General features: G+C 36.7%; 2 non-coding genes across 2 annotated transcripts; both read right to left on the bottom strand.

The window, feature by feature from the left end:
* Nucleotides 1-2,292: 2,292 nt before the first annotated feature.
* On the bottom strand, nucleotides 2,293-2,364 carry TRNAG-UCC (transfer RNA glycine (anticodon UCC)). The gene has a single exon. It is a non-coding gene; the product is annotated as a tRNA-Gly (tRNA).
* A 9,679-nt stretch (nucleotides 2,365-12,043) lies between these two features.
* On the bottom strand, nucleotides 12,044-12,115 carry TRNAG-UCC (transfer RNA glycine (anticodon UCC)). Its single transcript has one exon. It is a non-coding gene; the product is annotated as a tRNA-Gly (tRNA).
* Between the last annotated feature and the right edge of the window lie 4,881 nt (nucleotides 12,116-16,996).

The raw sequence follows: 16,996 nt of genomic DNA on the forward strand, positions 1-16,996 counted from the left end.
CCCACTGTCTGAAGTCTGATGCCTATTTAAGCCTAGTGGTTTGGTCATCTGTCCGAAGCAATAGTTTTGGAGCATCTATTGAAATCTCTTCATGTTAATGTATACCTTACTATTCTAAATTTAAAAGTTATATCTGTACTTACAAGTACACCGTCAGCAAGATCTCTATTGCTTGTAGTGTATCACGTCGAAAGAGTATTCTGATTTAAGTAACATCGTGTTTGAAGACGCTGAGCTTTTTACATGAATCGTTTCTATTATCCACAGTACCAGTTTCACAAACCATCTTCAGAGTTGATTTACAAAATCTACTGAATCATGAAATTGCATCTCAGTTAATCACATAAATTTCCTTTTGTCAGTAAAAACTTTGACTTATATTATCCTGTAGCATTTCTATCATAGTACCCACCCTACTGCTGGGGGTAGTGTGAGTGCCTGCACTTTTATAAGTATTGTGCTGATGTGGCACCTTTTGAATGGTTGAATGACAGCTAATCAGAGTGTAAGTTTCAGCATGTAACTGTACCTCTAATACAGTTCGTTTTCATGTAGAAGGAACATAAACTGGTGATTTATTTAATTTTATCCACCGATTGTATGATTGTTTCTAATGATGTAATTTACATTTAACTTTGCACTTGTAATATAATTTAACTTACTCCTTTTTTACCATATTGTTTCATTCCGATTGTTAAACACCGAGTGAGTATACATAACCTGTGATATCAGCCTTGTATAATTTTTCTATTACTCTCTTGTGGTAATTTCTACAAAATTTTGAATGTCCCAGTGCAATACTATGGTAAAATAAATTAATTGAAACTAAAATACTGTATACACAAATCTCTTCATGTGTTTGTTTGTTTTTAATTACAACCTACTAACGAAGTTAAACACGAGATAACATATGTCAACTACTTAGTATTAACTTCGCCATTGTATCAGGCCCACCATAGCCAGGAGGGCTAAGGCGTTCGACTCGTAATACGAGGATCGTGGGTTCGAAACCCTGTCCCACCAAATATGCTTGCCCTTTCAACCGTGCAGACATTATAATGGTACGCTCAATTCCACTATTCGTTGGTAAAAAGATGAGCCAAAAAGTTAGCGGTGGGTTGTGATGACTAGCTGCCTTCTCTCTTATCTTACACTGCTAAATTAGGAACGGCTAGCGCAGATAGCCCTCGTGTAACACAGTGTTTGACTTGTTTCGAGACACAAATGTTCGTGTTTTGATATAAACTTATTACTATTTGCCTGTTAAAAATAAATAAACATTTGTAATTTCTAGAAACAAAGAGAGATAGATACAAGTGGTTTTTATGATGAAATATATAACTCTACTAAAATTAAACTTCTGGATAGCTTTTGCGCGAATTTTTATAACAAAACATATTATAATTATCTATACCTTCTATTTTGTTAGTTTTCGGACATATGTACAAAGATACGCAAGGTATATCTGCGGGCCAGGCATGGCCACGTACTTAAGTCACTCGATTCCTAATCTGAGGGTCGCGGATTCGAATCCCCGTCACACCAAATAATGCTTCCCCTTTCAGCCATGAAGACATTATAATGTGACGATCAATCCCACTATTTTTTGGTAAAAGAGAATCCCAAGAGTTGGCAGTGGGTGGTGATGACTAGCTGTCTCCCTTCTAGTCTTACACTGCTATATTAGGGATGGTTAGCGCAGATAGCCCTCGTGTAGAATTTCGCGAAATTCAAAAACAAACAGGTCTATCTGCGCTAGCCTTCCCTAATTTTGAACTTATTGATTGAATGGAAAGCAGCTAGTCAACAGCACTCACTGCTAAATTATGAGCTACAGATGTATGACCAAATAGGGAAATTAGATCGTCAATCTTATAACATGAACACAACCCCAAACCTGGAGGCGCTTTCTTCAATTTGTTTTTTCAATAATAGGACGCGCAGATAAACCCCGAAAGTCCATAATTCGGCACAGTAACAATTAGCCGAAGTTTGTCCCAATATTTTTTATCAATCTTTATTAATAAACTTTGTTTAAGGAAGCCATTACTTCATTTGTCTGGATATGCAAAATCCTTTGCTTGAAGCAAACATTTATTATCAATACGTATATCCTTACAGTTTGTTTATTGTCTCACAGTCCGCAATATTAACCACGAAACAACATTCGTGCGAAAACATTTGATTTGCGGTCCAATGTAGGATTCGTTTTGACAGTAGGAAAGACTGTCTTTGCATCTATTATGTAACGAAACCAGTCTTTACCTATTTACAAAACAATTATAAAAATTCTGCGACGGCCGGGAATCGAACCCGGGTCAACTGCTTGGAAGGCAGCTATGCTAACCACTATACCACCGTCGCTGACGTATTTATCTTTACCATTAATGTTGATATCACATTTTATATTGAATAAATAACTATTAGCTATATCTTCAAATAAATGTACTATTTCAATTTATTATAAATTCACTTACAAATCGATATTTTTAATAATATAATTTGTATACAATTTTTAATTTAACTTTGTTTGTTACGACTGTATATTTCGTGATCTACACTGTCATGCATGCCAGACAAAATCGTGTACATCTTTTTTTATTTTTCTGCGTCTCTTCCGAGTTGTGTGTTTTCTTCATTTAAAACCGGTTTTCTACAATGTAAAACGTCTGTCCCCTCTAATGGGCTATGTATGTTCCGCCCACCAGAAATATTGAACCGATGTTTAGCGTTGTAAACCTGCAGACTTACTGCTGAGCCACAAAATCAGTTCCTTAAATTTTTAACTGACAGACTAGAGCGAGGGACAGCTAGTGAACAGCACTCACCGCCAACTTATACCTGTATTACCAAATAGTGGAAATAGATTGTCACACTTATAACACACAGACAGCCCCAAAGTGCTAGGAACTTTATTTAATTTTTTTTCAATATCAAAACACAAACGTAAATCCTGAAGGTCCGTGGTTCGAAATATTGGATAAATAAAACAGTTTAACAGAAACAAGACAGTTTACACAAACAGGTAACAAGCTGGCAATAGAAATTATTGGTTTTGAATTCGACAGAGTATTTCTAAAATTTGAATGAATACACACTCATTTTAGAAATTACTAATGGCGTGTTTAGAAAACAAAAACCTAGTGAAAAGTAGGACTAATAAGTACACTTCGCTTTATCGATCCACAATGGTTTAGTTTGTTTGTTTTGAATTTGGCGCAAAGCTACTCGAGGGTTATCTGCGCTAGCCGTCCCTAATTTAGCAGTGTAAGACTAGAGGGAAGGCAGCTAGTCCTCACCATCCACCGCCAACTCTTGGGCTACTTTTTTTACCAACGAATAGTGGGATTGATCGTCACATTATAACGCCCCCACGGCTGAAAGGGGCGAGCATGTTTGGTGCAACCTGGATTCGAACCCGCGACCCTCGGATTACGAATCGAACGCCTTAACACGCTTGGCCATGCCGGGCCCTCGCCACTGTATCAGGCCCGCTCAATAAATATTTTCTATTGCCAGGTTGTTACCTGTTTGTGTGAACTGTGTTGTTTCTGTTAAACTGTTTTATTTTTCCAATATTTCGAACCATGGACCTTCAGGATTTATGTTTGCGTTTTGATATTGAAAAGAATAAAAAAATTAAATAAAGTTTCCAGCACTTTGGGGCTGTCTGTGTGTTATACGTGTGACAATCTATATCCACTATTTGATAATACAGGTATAAGTTGGCGGTGAGTGCTGTTCACTTTTACCAACTTCGCTCTAGTCTGTCAGTTAAAAATTTAACTGAGTCTATAATAGGTAGCCCTTTAATCGAAATTGGTTCACAAAGGTTTAAGTGAATAATTTAAAGACTGAGTTTCCACTCAATACTCTAGATTAACTAATTTAGATTTACCAAATTAGATCTTGTAGCTTAGTTTCTGAAACGTGGTCCTAATGGGCGCTGATGTACAAATGTAACCAGGATTTATTTAATACTTTCTGCAGTATACAATAATTATTTTATCTTAATTTATCCATTAACCATAATATTCGTTTCAATAAGCCCCCCAGTGGCTCAGCGGTATGTCTGCGGACTTACTACGCTAAAAACCAGGTTTTGATACCCTTGATGGGCAGAGCACAGATAGCCCATTGTGTAGCTTTGTGCTTTATTCAAAACAACAACAACGTTTCAATAAACGTATAATCTGTTCAGTTATTAGAAAACTTAAAATTGGCTTACACGTTCTTATAAATGAAATATTTTGAAATTACCCTGTCTAGTTCGTAATAAACGGTTTCTATTGTCAGCCTGTTAAATATGTGTCTTCAAGAATAGGGTTTTGTTTCTGTAATCCAGAAAAATTTTACTTAGAGGCTATAACAGTGATTGTTTGTGTTTTGATTTCGCGCACAGCTACTCGAGGGCTATCTGCTCTAGCCGTCCTTAATTTAGCAGTGTAAGACAAGGGGAAAGGCAGCTAGTCATCACCACCCACTGCCAACTCTTGGGCTACTCTTTTACCAAGGGTTGGAAGAATTGACCGTCACGTTATAACGCCCCCACGGCTGACAAGGCGAGCATGTTTGGTGCGACCACGATTCGAACCCGCTACCCTAGGATTACGAGTCCCACGCTTTAACTCACCTGGCCATGCCAGACCTCTATTGTAACGAACGATTTTACTTAGAAGCTATATGAATGTTCTCCTAAATATCTGTGAAGAGGGGACAGACGTTTTACATTGTAGAAAACCGGTTTTAAATGAAGAAAACACACAACTCGGAAAAGTTTATATCTTTGAAACTCTGAATAAAAGTAAAATTCACTCTGCCTTTCATGTAAATAGCAACATATAGTTGGAATTCTCAGAGAGTAAACTTTGATTTAAAACTAAACGAAAGTTAAGATGATTACTTTTATATAAGGAATGAAAACTACAAAACTGATATTTGCAACCTGTACTTGCTTCTTTATGAAATAAATTTATTTGCACACTCACTGATACACGTCGCATAATTACATTGTTTTATTCTAAAATTTAAGTTGGTGACATTTTATAATGTTTTCAAAATCTTCTCAAGTAATGTACAAATACAAAGTGAATTATAAGTATTTCAGAACTCCAATGGCTCAGTGGTAAGATTGAAGGATTATAACACTAAAAACACCCGGTATTATTGTGGGCACAGCACAGATAGCCCGCTGTGTAGCTTTGTGTTTAACTACAATCAAGAAAGCCTTCCAGTTTCATTTCTATTTTTCTTCAGTGTTTTACGTTCTTCAATTATACTGAACACAAAGCAAAGATTCTTTAATAAGATTTAGTATCTTCTGTAGCCCTTTTTATTTGTGAAAGAAAGCGTGAATATTTAATTAGAAAAGACTGAAAAGCTCGCTCAGGATATGTCGCTGATAATCGATACGTTCTTTTGGTTGTTACTCAACTGGTGGAGAAATCGTGGTTTCCGTTGCTCTGCTTCATCCGTTTCCTTGCTGTTTGTTCAAGAGGCTCTTTAACAGAAATCTCTACTATGACCCTCGTTTCCTACTGATCTTATTCATTGTGGGACTTAAACTGATCTCCCCCTCACATAACTCATCATGTTTTATATCTTCCCCTTCCCCCTCACATAACTCATCATGTTTTACATCTTCCCCTTCCCCCTCACATAACTCATCATGTTTTACATCTACCCCTTCCCCCTCACATAACTCATCATGTTTTACATCTTCCCCTCCCCCTCACATAACTCATCATGTTTTACATCTTCTCCTTCCCCCTCACATAACTCATCATGTTTTACATCTTCCCCTTCCCCCTCACATAACTCATTATGTTTTACATCTACCCCTTCTTCCTCACATAACTCATCATGTTTTACATCTTCTCCTATTCATTCCTCCTCACATAACTCATCATGTTTTACATCTTTCCCCTGTTCATTCCCAGGGGAAATGAAACTGCTATTGTGAAGTCAATGACAGTTTTTGTCATTTAACATTTGTCGTAATATGCTCATACATTTGGATTTCTTGTAGCTTGGCTTGCTAACTAAGCCAACTCACATAACTCATCCTGTTTTACCACCAACATTTTAAAGTTATTGTCATCCACGTATTGTGCTCTGAGATCAACCTGTTATTCAAATCGCTCAATCGATCATCCAATAGTCGCTGAACTTTAACGAATCAGCACTGAATTCCTAGTGAACGTATATCTCTAAGAATTAAATGCTATGTTTTAGTGCGTTAAAGCCGCTAAGAAGGTTAAAACACATTTGTTATTGGCCCTATATTTACCTACACACATATCCTGGCATGACCTGATGGTTAGGGCGCTTAGACTCGCTAGGTTTGGAATGCTGGCTCAAATCCCATTCACAGAATATGCTCGCCTTTTATCGTGGGGGCGTTATAAACTAATGGTCAATCTCACTATTCGTTGATGAAAGTGTAGTCCAACAACGAGCGGTGGGTGTTGTTGACTAGCTGTCTTCCCTTTAGTTTGTTACTGCAAAATTAACAACGGCTAGCGTAGATGGCCCTTTGATAGTTTTTCGCGAAGTTCAAGAACAAACAAAAGCAAACACTTACGCATGATAGAGTAATATCTCTTGTTTCAGAAGCAATAACAAGAAATGTTTCCAAATATAAGAGTATTAACAGTATTCTTAAAAAGATGTAGTGGACAAGTCTACCATATTTGCACTGTTTATCGCAGGCTTGTATTCTGGAAGTTCCTAAGTAGTTTCGTTCATTAATAAAGCTAGAAATGACCTGAAGAAAAACTCAATATGGAGCCCGAAACGTCGTCGTTAAATGAAAAGAAGAAGTTAGAACTTTATCACGAACAATGCCAACATGTTAATTGTATTTGTAGACATTTATTGGTCATGTACCCAATATTTTTGTTTGGATTTCCGACGACGAGTTTCATTTTCATATAAAGTTTCTCTTCAGGCTATATGTATGTTCTTCAGATATATGTCTATTTAAATTAGTACCGAATTTCTCTATGGAACTATAGTGTTCTTCATACAAAAAAACAGTTCGTTTATCCTGTCCAAATCACTTGAAATCCGTCTTCCTAAATAATGCGTTGATAACACATCCAAAAACAGTTTTGTATTTCACGACAACGTTAAGTATATTCTTAAACTTTCTGAATTTGTTAATTGATTTCCATGCCGTTGCCATGGTACCAGTAGCTGTCTTAAAAACATTATGATTACCACGTAATGTTTTTCTGATTGTCTCAGCTTTATAAAGAACTTCAAAATATTAAACACGTTAAATACGCTGGTACGTGTTGACTAATGGAAACGAAAGCCTTTTGAATCACGTGGTTCCTTGTCTTTTCATAAACTACAAACGAAGGATGTAATACTCACTTCTTCATATAACATTTATATAAACCTCTATTACTATTATAACATAATCTTACTAACGTGATTGTAATTCCTCAAAGAGCTGCTTGAAGCGTAGGTGTGTGTCAGAAGAAAGTGACTGGGTCATTTCTTTCTACCACATTTTAAGATTTCGTGAGAGATGATTAAACGGCTTTGTCTGACCCCATCTTACTGATCTTCCAGTAACGGACATTAGGAAACATCTAATAATTACAGCAAGTGTTGACTTGAATATAGGTGCAGACATTGGCGGCTGTAAGTCTATACACTCAACCCGTTATTACGAGGGATAACTTTCCCAAAGACGGCTGTGTATGTCACGATAATAAGAAAGATATCCTCTCCTAATTGATTTCCACATAGTTACGATAAAAACAAAGGAGATAAAATGGTGTGATTGTCATTCAGTCCTTATCTTATAGACCCAGTTTCATGAATAACTTTATAGTTAGGAAATCTTTAATACAAGAATTATTCTGCCTTCTTGTCATTTAATGCTTTGATAAACGTACTCTTTCTGCTACGTATACTGTGTTTTACTGCACCGAAGCCACTAAGAAGTCTTTTAAAGTGTTTTTGTGGTTTAACGTTATTTTAACCAGCTTATAATAGTCTTTTCGTCTCATTCAATGTATATTGTTAAAACAAACTAATGATATTTAAAGGAAATTATATGGCGTTTGTAAATCGTAATATGCGAGTTATTCTGTTAAAACTTGCAAATGTTAACGTTTGATTCATTTATATTACAAGTATGAAGTGATCAGCTGTTGTAGATTTGGGAATGAATAAGTAGTTTGAATAAATTATAGTAATAACTTGTCAAACTAGCTACTAATATGTATTACGGATAAATTATTTCATTATATCTTATAGACTTCTACATATAAATTTATGTTAGAAAGCCTTCAGTTTTTCTCTTTTCCTCCTGTTAATGTTTAAGTTAATAGCGTGTATATATTTGAATGTGATGTGTTACAGTGGTATAAGATGAAACAACTTTGAAAGTTGGTAAATTGTTTATACATATATTTTAATAAGAAATATTTTAAAAATATGTTTGTATGTTTCTTTAACAGTATTGGCGTTTTATGGCGCAAAGCAACTAGGCTATCTGCGCTTAAAAGTATTGAAAACTGTCGTTACATATACGTAAAAGTCTAATTTTAAATAATTGTGTGTTAAATAAACACCAGGAAAGCATACGATTTGGAGAAAAAAAGTGAAGTATATGGTGGCGATTTGTTTGTTTTTAAATTTCGCGCAAAGCTACACGAGGGCCATCTGTGCTAGCCGTCCCTAATTTAGCAGTATAAGTCTAGAAGGAAGGCAGCTAATCATCACCACCCACCCCCAACTCTTGGGCTACTCTTTTACCAACGAACCAACGAATAGTGGGATTCACCGTCACATTATATCGCCTCCACGGCTGAAAGGGCGAACATGTTTGGTACGAGGGGGATTCGAACTCGCGATCCTTAGATGACGAGTCAAACGCCTTAACCCACTTGGCCATGCCGGGCCCAGTGGGTCAGTAGTAATCTTGATGTATCATAACACTAAAATCCCGACTATCTCTACAATTGGCACAGTACTGACTTCCTCTTATAAAGATTTTATGCTTACTAATAAAACAAATAAAATAATACTTATATATATTTAGTACTGGAAATAATTACATAAATGAACGAAAGATACACATACAAAAGTCACAAACAATAAATAATTTCACATACACAAAGGGCTGTCTCTGCAGTGCCCACAATAAGTATGAAACCCCAGTTTTTGGTTCTATAAACCCTCATACTTATTGTTGTGCCACTGACGTTAGTACAATTCAATATTACAAAAGATACGAATAAGCTTTCGAACGTGCGATTTTGTATTTGTTTTAGTGCTACCACAACTCGTACACTTATGATTATTAAGGGTCGTTCCAAACGCTTGGTATTATTCCTTTATAAATCAACCAAGTCTTTTTGTTGTCATTTGACTCCCTCAGTCTCCATATAAACCTATACAACCCTAATAACATACATGAACTGGTTTTGTGCAGGACAATCAAGGACTACGGACTCTCTCTTTCTAATCCTTCTGTTTATTCCATGTTTGGAATCAATGGATCTGATTTCTGAAAGACTGGATTGATGGATGATAACGTTCTTGTACTTGTTAGCAGCTAATGTGCCATCAATTTAGGGTAGACTTCCAGTACCATTGGCTGAGATTTATCCCACGCTTGTACTGGTCCTTTAGCACTAAATATGTAGGTTGACTGTGTTGTTGTTATTCGAACAAAATACTATTGATTGTCACCAGAACACTTGAATTAAGATATCTTCCACTAGCTTTTATCATCCCACTGTCTGAAGTCTGATGCCTATTTAAGCCCACTGGTTTGTTCACCTGTCCTAAGCAGTAGTTTTGGAGCATCTATTGAAATCGCTTCATGTTAATGTATACCTTACTATTCTAAATTTAAAAGTTATATCTGTACTTACAAGTACACCGTCAGCAAGATCTCTATTGCTTGTAGTGTATCACGTCGAAAGAGTATTCTGATTTAAGTAACATCGTGTTTGAAGACGCTGAGCTTTTTACATGAATCGTTTCTATTATCCACAGTACCAGTTTCACAAACCATCTTCAGAGTTGATTTACAAAATCTACTGAATCACGAAATTGCATCTCAGTTAATCACATAAATTTCCTTTTGTCAGTAAAAACTTTGACTTATATTATCCTGTAGCATTTCTATCATAGTACCCACCCTACTGCTGGGGTTAGTGTGAGTGCCTGCACTTTTATAAGTATTGTGCTGATGTGGCACCTTTTGAATGGTTGAATGACAGCTAATCAGAGTGTAAGTTTCAGGATGTAACTGTACCTCTAATACAGTTCGTTTTCATGTAGAAGGAACATAAACTGGTGATTTATTTAATTTTATCCACCGATTGTATGATTGTTTCTAACGATGTAATTTACATTTAACTTTGCACTTGTAATATAATTTAACTTACTCCTTTTTTACCATATTGTTTCATTCCGATTGTTAAACACCGAGTGAGTATACATAACCTGTGATATCAGCCTTGTATAATTTTTCTATTACTCTCTTGTGGTAATTTCTACAAAATTTTGAATGTCCCAGTGCAATACTATGCTAAAATAAATTAATTGAAACTAAAATACTGTATACACAAATCTCTTCTGTGTGTGTTTTTTTTTTTTAATTACAACCTACTAACGGAGTTAAACACCAGATAACATATGTAAACTACTTAGTATTAACTTCGCCATTGTATCAAGTTCACCATAGCCAAGTGGGTTAAGGCGTTCGACTCGTAATACGAGGATCGTGGGTTCGAAACCCTGTCGCACCAAACATGCTCGCCCTTTCAACCGTGCAAACATTATAATGGTACGCTCAATTCCACTATTCGTTGGTAAAAAGATGAGCCAAAAAGTTAGCGGTGGGTTGTGATGACTAGCTGCCTTCTCTCTAGTCTTACACTGCTAAATTAGGAACGGCTAGCGCGGATAGCCCTCGTGTAACACAGTGTTTGACTTGTTTCGAGACACAAATGTTCGTGTTTTGATATAAACTTATTACTATTTGTCTGTTAAAAATAAATATACATTTGTAATTTCTAGAAACAAAGAGAGATAGATACAAGTGGTCTTTATGATGAAATGTATAACTCCACTAAAATTAAACTACTGGATAGATTTTGCGCGAATTTCTATAACAAAACATATTATAATTATCTATACCTTCTATTTTGTTAGTTTTCGGACATATGTACAAAGATACGCAAGGTATATCTGCGAGCCAGGCATGGCCAGGTACTTAAGTCACTCGATTCGTAATCTGAGGGTCGCGGATTCGAATCCCCGTCACACCAAATATGCTTTCCCTTTCAGCCATGAAGACATTATAATGTGACGATCAAAACCACTATTTTTTGGTAAAAGAGAATCCCAAGAGTTGGCAGTGGGTGGTGATGACTAGCTGTCTCCGTTCTAGTCTTACACTGCTAAATTAGGGATGGCTAGCGTAGATAACCTTTCGCGAAATTCAAAAACAAACAAACAGGTCTATCTGCGCTAGCCTTCCCTAATTTTGAACTTATTGATTGAATGGAAAACAGTTGGTCAACAGCACTCACTGCCAAATTATGAGCTACAGATGTATGACCAAATAGGGAAATCAGATCGTCAATCTTATAACATGAACACAGCCCCAAATCTGGAGGCGCTTTCTTCAATTTGTTTTTTCAACAATAGAACGCGCAGATAAATCCCGAAAGTCCATAATTCGGCACAGTAACAATTAGCCCAAGTTTATCCCAATATTTTATTATCAATCTTTATTAATAAACTTTGTTTAGAGAAGCCATTACTTTATTTGTCTGGATATGCAAAATCCCGTTGCTTCAAGCAAACATTTGTTATCAATACATGTATCCTTATAGTTTGGTTATTGTGTCACAGTTCGAAATATTCACCCCTAAACAACATTCGTGCGAAAACATTTGATTTGCGGTCCAATGTAGGATTCGTTTTGACAGTAGGAAGTACTGTCTTTGCATCTATCATGTAACGAAACCAGTCTTTACCTATTTACAAAACAATTATAAAATTCTGCGACGGCCGGGAATCGAACCCGGGTCAACTGCTTGGAAGGCAGCTATGCTAACCACTATACCACCGTCGCTGACATATAACTTTTTACCATTAATGTTGATATCATATTTCATATTGAATATATTAATATTAGCTACACCTTCAAATAAATGCACTACTTCAATTTATTATAAATTCACGTACAAATCGATCTTTTCAATAATATAATTTGTATACAATTTTTTAATTTAACTTTGTTTGTTACGACTGTATATTTCGTGATCTACACTGTCGTGCATGCCAGACAAAATCGTGTACATCTTTTTTATTTTTCTGCGTCTCTTCCGAGTTGTGTGTTTTCTTCATTTAAAACCGGTTTTCTGCAATGTAAAACGTCTGTCCCCTCTTCACAGATATTTGGGAGAACATTCATATAGCTTCTAAGTAAAATCGTTCGTTACTATAGCGGTCTGGCATGGCCAGGTGAGTTAAGGGTGCGGCTCGTAATCCTAGGGTTGCGGGTTCGAATCGTGATCGCACCAAACATGCTCGCCTTATCAGCCGTGGGGGCGTTATAACGTGACGGTCAATTCTTCCAACCCTTGGTAAAAGAGTAGCCCAAGAGTTGGCAGTGGGTGGTGATGACTAGCTGCCTTTCCCCTTGTCTTACACTGCTAAATTAAGGACGGCTAGAGCAGATAGCCCTCGAGTAGCTGTGCGCGAAATTAAAACACAAACAATCATTGTTATAGCCTCTAAGTAAAATTTTTCTGGATTACAGAAACAAAACCCTATTCATGAAGACACATATTTAACAGTCTGACAATAGAAACTGTTTATTACGAACTAGACAGGGTAATTTCAAAAATATTTCATTTATAAGAACGTGTAAGGTAATTATAAGTTTTATAATAACTGAACAGATTATACGTTTATTGAAACGTTGTTGTTGTTTTGAATAAAGCACAAAGCTACACAATGTGCTATCTGTGCTCTGCCCATCAAGGGTATCAAAACCTGGTTATTAGCGTAGTAAGTCCGCAGACATACCGCTGAGCCACTGGGGGCTTATTGAAACGAATATTATGGTTAATGGATGAATTAAGATAAAATAATTATTTTATACTGCAGAAAGTATTAAATAAATCCTGGTTACATTTGTACATCAGCGCCCATTAGGACCACGTTTCAGAAACTAAGCTACAAGATCTAATTTGGTAAATCTAAATTAGTTAATCTAGAGTACTGAGTGGAAACTCAGTCTTTAAATTATTCACTTAAACCTTTGTGAACCAATTTCGATTAAAAGGGCTACCTATTATAGACTCAGTTAAATTTTAACTGACAGACTAGAGCGAAGTTGGTAAAAGTGAACAGCACTCAACGCCAACTTATACCTGTATTATCAAATAGTGGATATAGATTGTCACACTTATAACACACAGACAGCCCCTAGTCTGTCAGTTAAAAATTTAAGGAACCGATTTTGTGGGTCAGCAGTAAGTCTGCTGGTTTACAACGCTAAACATCGGTTCAATACTTCTGGTGGGCGGAACATACATATCCCATTAGAGGGGACAGACGCCAATATTAGCGGGTATATGCAACATGTCTCCACTTGGCTGGTTTGGTTTGCTTTGAATTTCGCGCAAAGCTAGCCGTCTCCATTTAGCAGTGTGAGACTAGAGGGAAGGCAGCTAGTCATCACCACCCACCGCCAACTACTCTTTTTACCAACAAATAGTGGGATTGCCCGTCACATTATAACGTCCACGCGACTGAAAGGGCGAGCATGTTTGGTGCGACGGTGATTCGAACCCGCGACCCTCGGATTACGAGTCGAGCGCCTTAACCCACTTGCTCATGTCGGGCCCTCCACTTGGTAATCTCAACAAGGCCAATTATGACAAGAGAAATATTGTGATGAATATAGTAAAATTGAAAATTATCACTACTTTGGACACGCAACAGAGTATCGTAGTAGCAAATCTCGTGTGATGTAACAAAACAATTATCACAATATATATATCTGTTTGCTAATGTTGGTTCTTGTAGACAAATATCTTGTACGAAATTCAATGTAGATTGGTTGAAACCATGTAATTGACCAAAATCACTAAAATTATGGGTTTATATAAATGTTGACTCCAAATAATGACGAAAGAGGGACATATTCCACATATTTTATGAACATTGATGGGACTCGTCAAAAAATATCGTTGAACCAAATCCAGTGTGAATTGTCTGAAATACGGAGGATGAATTTCGCGCAAAGCTACACGGGGGCTATCTGCGCTAACCGTCCCTAATTTAGCAGTGTAAGACTAGAGGGAAGGCAGCTAGTCATCATCACCCACCGCCAACTCTTGAGCTACTCTTTTACCAACGAATAGTGGGATTCACCGTCACATTATAACGCCCCACGCCTGAAAGGGCGAGCATGTTTGACGCGACGGGGATGCGAACCCGTGACCCTCAGATTACGAGTCGCACGCCTTAACACGCTTGGCCATGTCGGACCCTGAGCAATTTGAATCAAAGCACAATTTGATCCAGTTTCAAGTAAATCTGACAGAAATGAATAAAAATGTGGTCGATTGAAAATTATTCGGGAGAAAAGAAAGAAATAAGAAACAAGAGAAAACAGTATGTCTGTCTGTGGACACGTAAATATATATATAAAAATAAAAATACATTTCAAACGAAAGAGACATTGACACTTCCTGTACAGAAGTTACCATTATCCAAAAATATTTCATTTAGGTTTGTTTGTTTGTTTTGAATTTCGCGCAAAGCTACTCGAAGGCTATCTGCGCTAGCCCTCCCTAATTTATCAGTGTAAGACTAGAGGGAAGGCAGCTAGTCATCATCACCGACCGCCAACTCGTGGGCTACTCTTTTACCATCAAATAGTAGGATTGATTGTCACATTATAACGCCCCACGGCTGGGAGGGCGAGCATGTTTGGTGCGACCGGGATTCGAACCCGCGACCGTCGGATTACGAGTCGAATGCCTTAACACGCTTTTAATTTAGGCTAAGAAGTTAACGTTTTCTAAAATCTAATTAAATAGAGGGTGTTTTAATTTCTGCAACCAGAAAAAAATAGATTTTTTGATCACTAGCGTCACAGTCATTTCCCATAATTACGTGTGTTTTAATTTACCAATACGAAAATACATAAAAAACAGGCTATCGGCTGCTAGGATTTCCTAGTTTTAATAAAACAATTTAGGGTTAAACTATGCGTATAGTAAGATGAATCATTATCAGTAAGTTCTCACAATCTGTGGCTGATAAGCAATAGACGAGACTTTACGTATAATAATTCGTTTTCTTTAATTTTCATAATGTTACAGACGTAATTTATTCGATCTTTCATATACATTAAACGTACTAAATTGTTAGTTATTAAGTGTCAGTATTAACCACTAAGTTACAAATATATACCTTTTGAGTATTTCTAACGAAACAATTTTAAATGCGAGTTCAGAATATTCATACATCGTTTTGGCAGCGTAGCAAGTGTTTTGCTGCAGTGTTGCCGCCATTTTAATTAGGGTTTGTGTTGAATTTCGCACAAAGTTACACGAGGGTTATCTGCGCTAGCCGTCCCTAATTTAGCAGTGTAAGACTAGAGAGAAGGCAGCTAGTCATCACCACCCACCGTCAACTCTTGGGTTACTCTTTTACCAACGAATACTAGGATTGACCGACACATTATAACGCTCTCACTGCTGAAATGGCGAGCATATTTGGTGCGACGGGATTCGAACCCGCGACCCTCAGATTACGAGTGGAACGCTTTAACCCACCTGGCCATGCCGGGCTTTAATTATGGATTGTACCTATGATATTAAAGAAAGAGGAATAGAACAGGATAAAGGTCTTCATGATGACGAGAAACTCACTTCGACGTTCTTAGGTCATTTTCAGGTTAATTTTTCGTTGCTCGTGATGACGTTGTTCTTGGCCTTATTAGTAAAAATGTTAATACCCATACCAGTCGTCCTGAGATATATTTTACGACAAAGATCTTATTAATAAATCAAAGAAGAAAGGTTAAATATTCTAATATTGTTTTGTTGTTACTTGCATATCAGAACTTCGTATCTTAACATCCATTCGCTGACCAGTGGAAACATAGCACCTGGTGTGATTACTGTTGCAGATTGGAAAACCAACTAACCAAAAGTATCAAAGCCGTTTTCTGATTTTTTATCTTGATGCAAACGAATTCGAAAAAAAAATCTTACTACATCGTGAACAATTCTCAAACATTTTTGTCTGATTTGTTTTATTTCTTTTGTGCTTATGTTTTGTTAAGATTTTTTTTCCGACCACGTATAGGCCTAAAATATTCAGTTGTGGTTGCTAGTGTATGTGTGTGTGCGCGCAAGCATTGCTACTGCAGTATTGTCACAGTGGTTTTACGTATGGAATTTAAAGTATGCACATATATCAACATTTGCTCATACTAGAATCTGTAATATTTAACATCACCAGCTCGAAAGTAAATATATTTCAGAATTAAATATTCCTTGCACAAGCTTTGTAATTATTTATCAAAAGATTTACCGTGAATAGCATGTGATAGCCTTAAGCAGAGATGTGCCTGGAAAGAAAAAAAACAAAAAACCACTGACGTTTTGATATGTCAGGTTTAAGACAACGAACTGTTCGAAGCTCTGAGCAATGCACTATTGATTCACTGAATTCATTAAAAGGAATGTTGTTGTTTTTTTTTTTATCTCGCATTTGAATTCAAGTATATCAATAGTAGGCGTTATTAGTATCATTGAAGAACGTGCGTAGGAATCAAAGTTTCCTCGCTATTGTGGAAGAGGAAATTACATTAAACACATCCAGATGCACACATTATACGTTTATGTACACAATATATCGACACATGCACATTCGTCATATGCGTAAAAACAAACAGCATTACACATTCCAATATCACCAAGTTCGT

This window comes from Tachypleus tridentatus, chromosome 6 (genome assembly GCF_004210375.1).
Source record: "Tachypleus tridentatus isolate NWPU-2018 chromosome 6, ASM421037v1, whole genome shotgun sequence".
In the NCBI taxonomy this organism is placed as follows: Eukaryota; Metazoa; Arthropoda; class Merostomata; order Xiphosura; family Limulidae; genus Tachypleus; species Tachypleus tridentatus.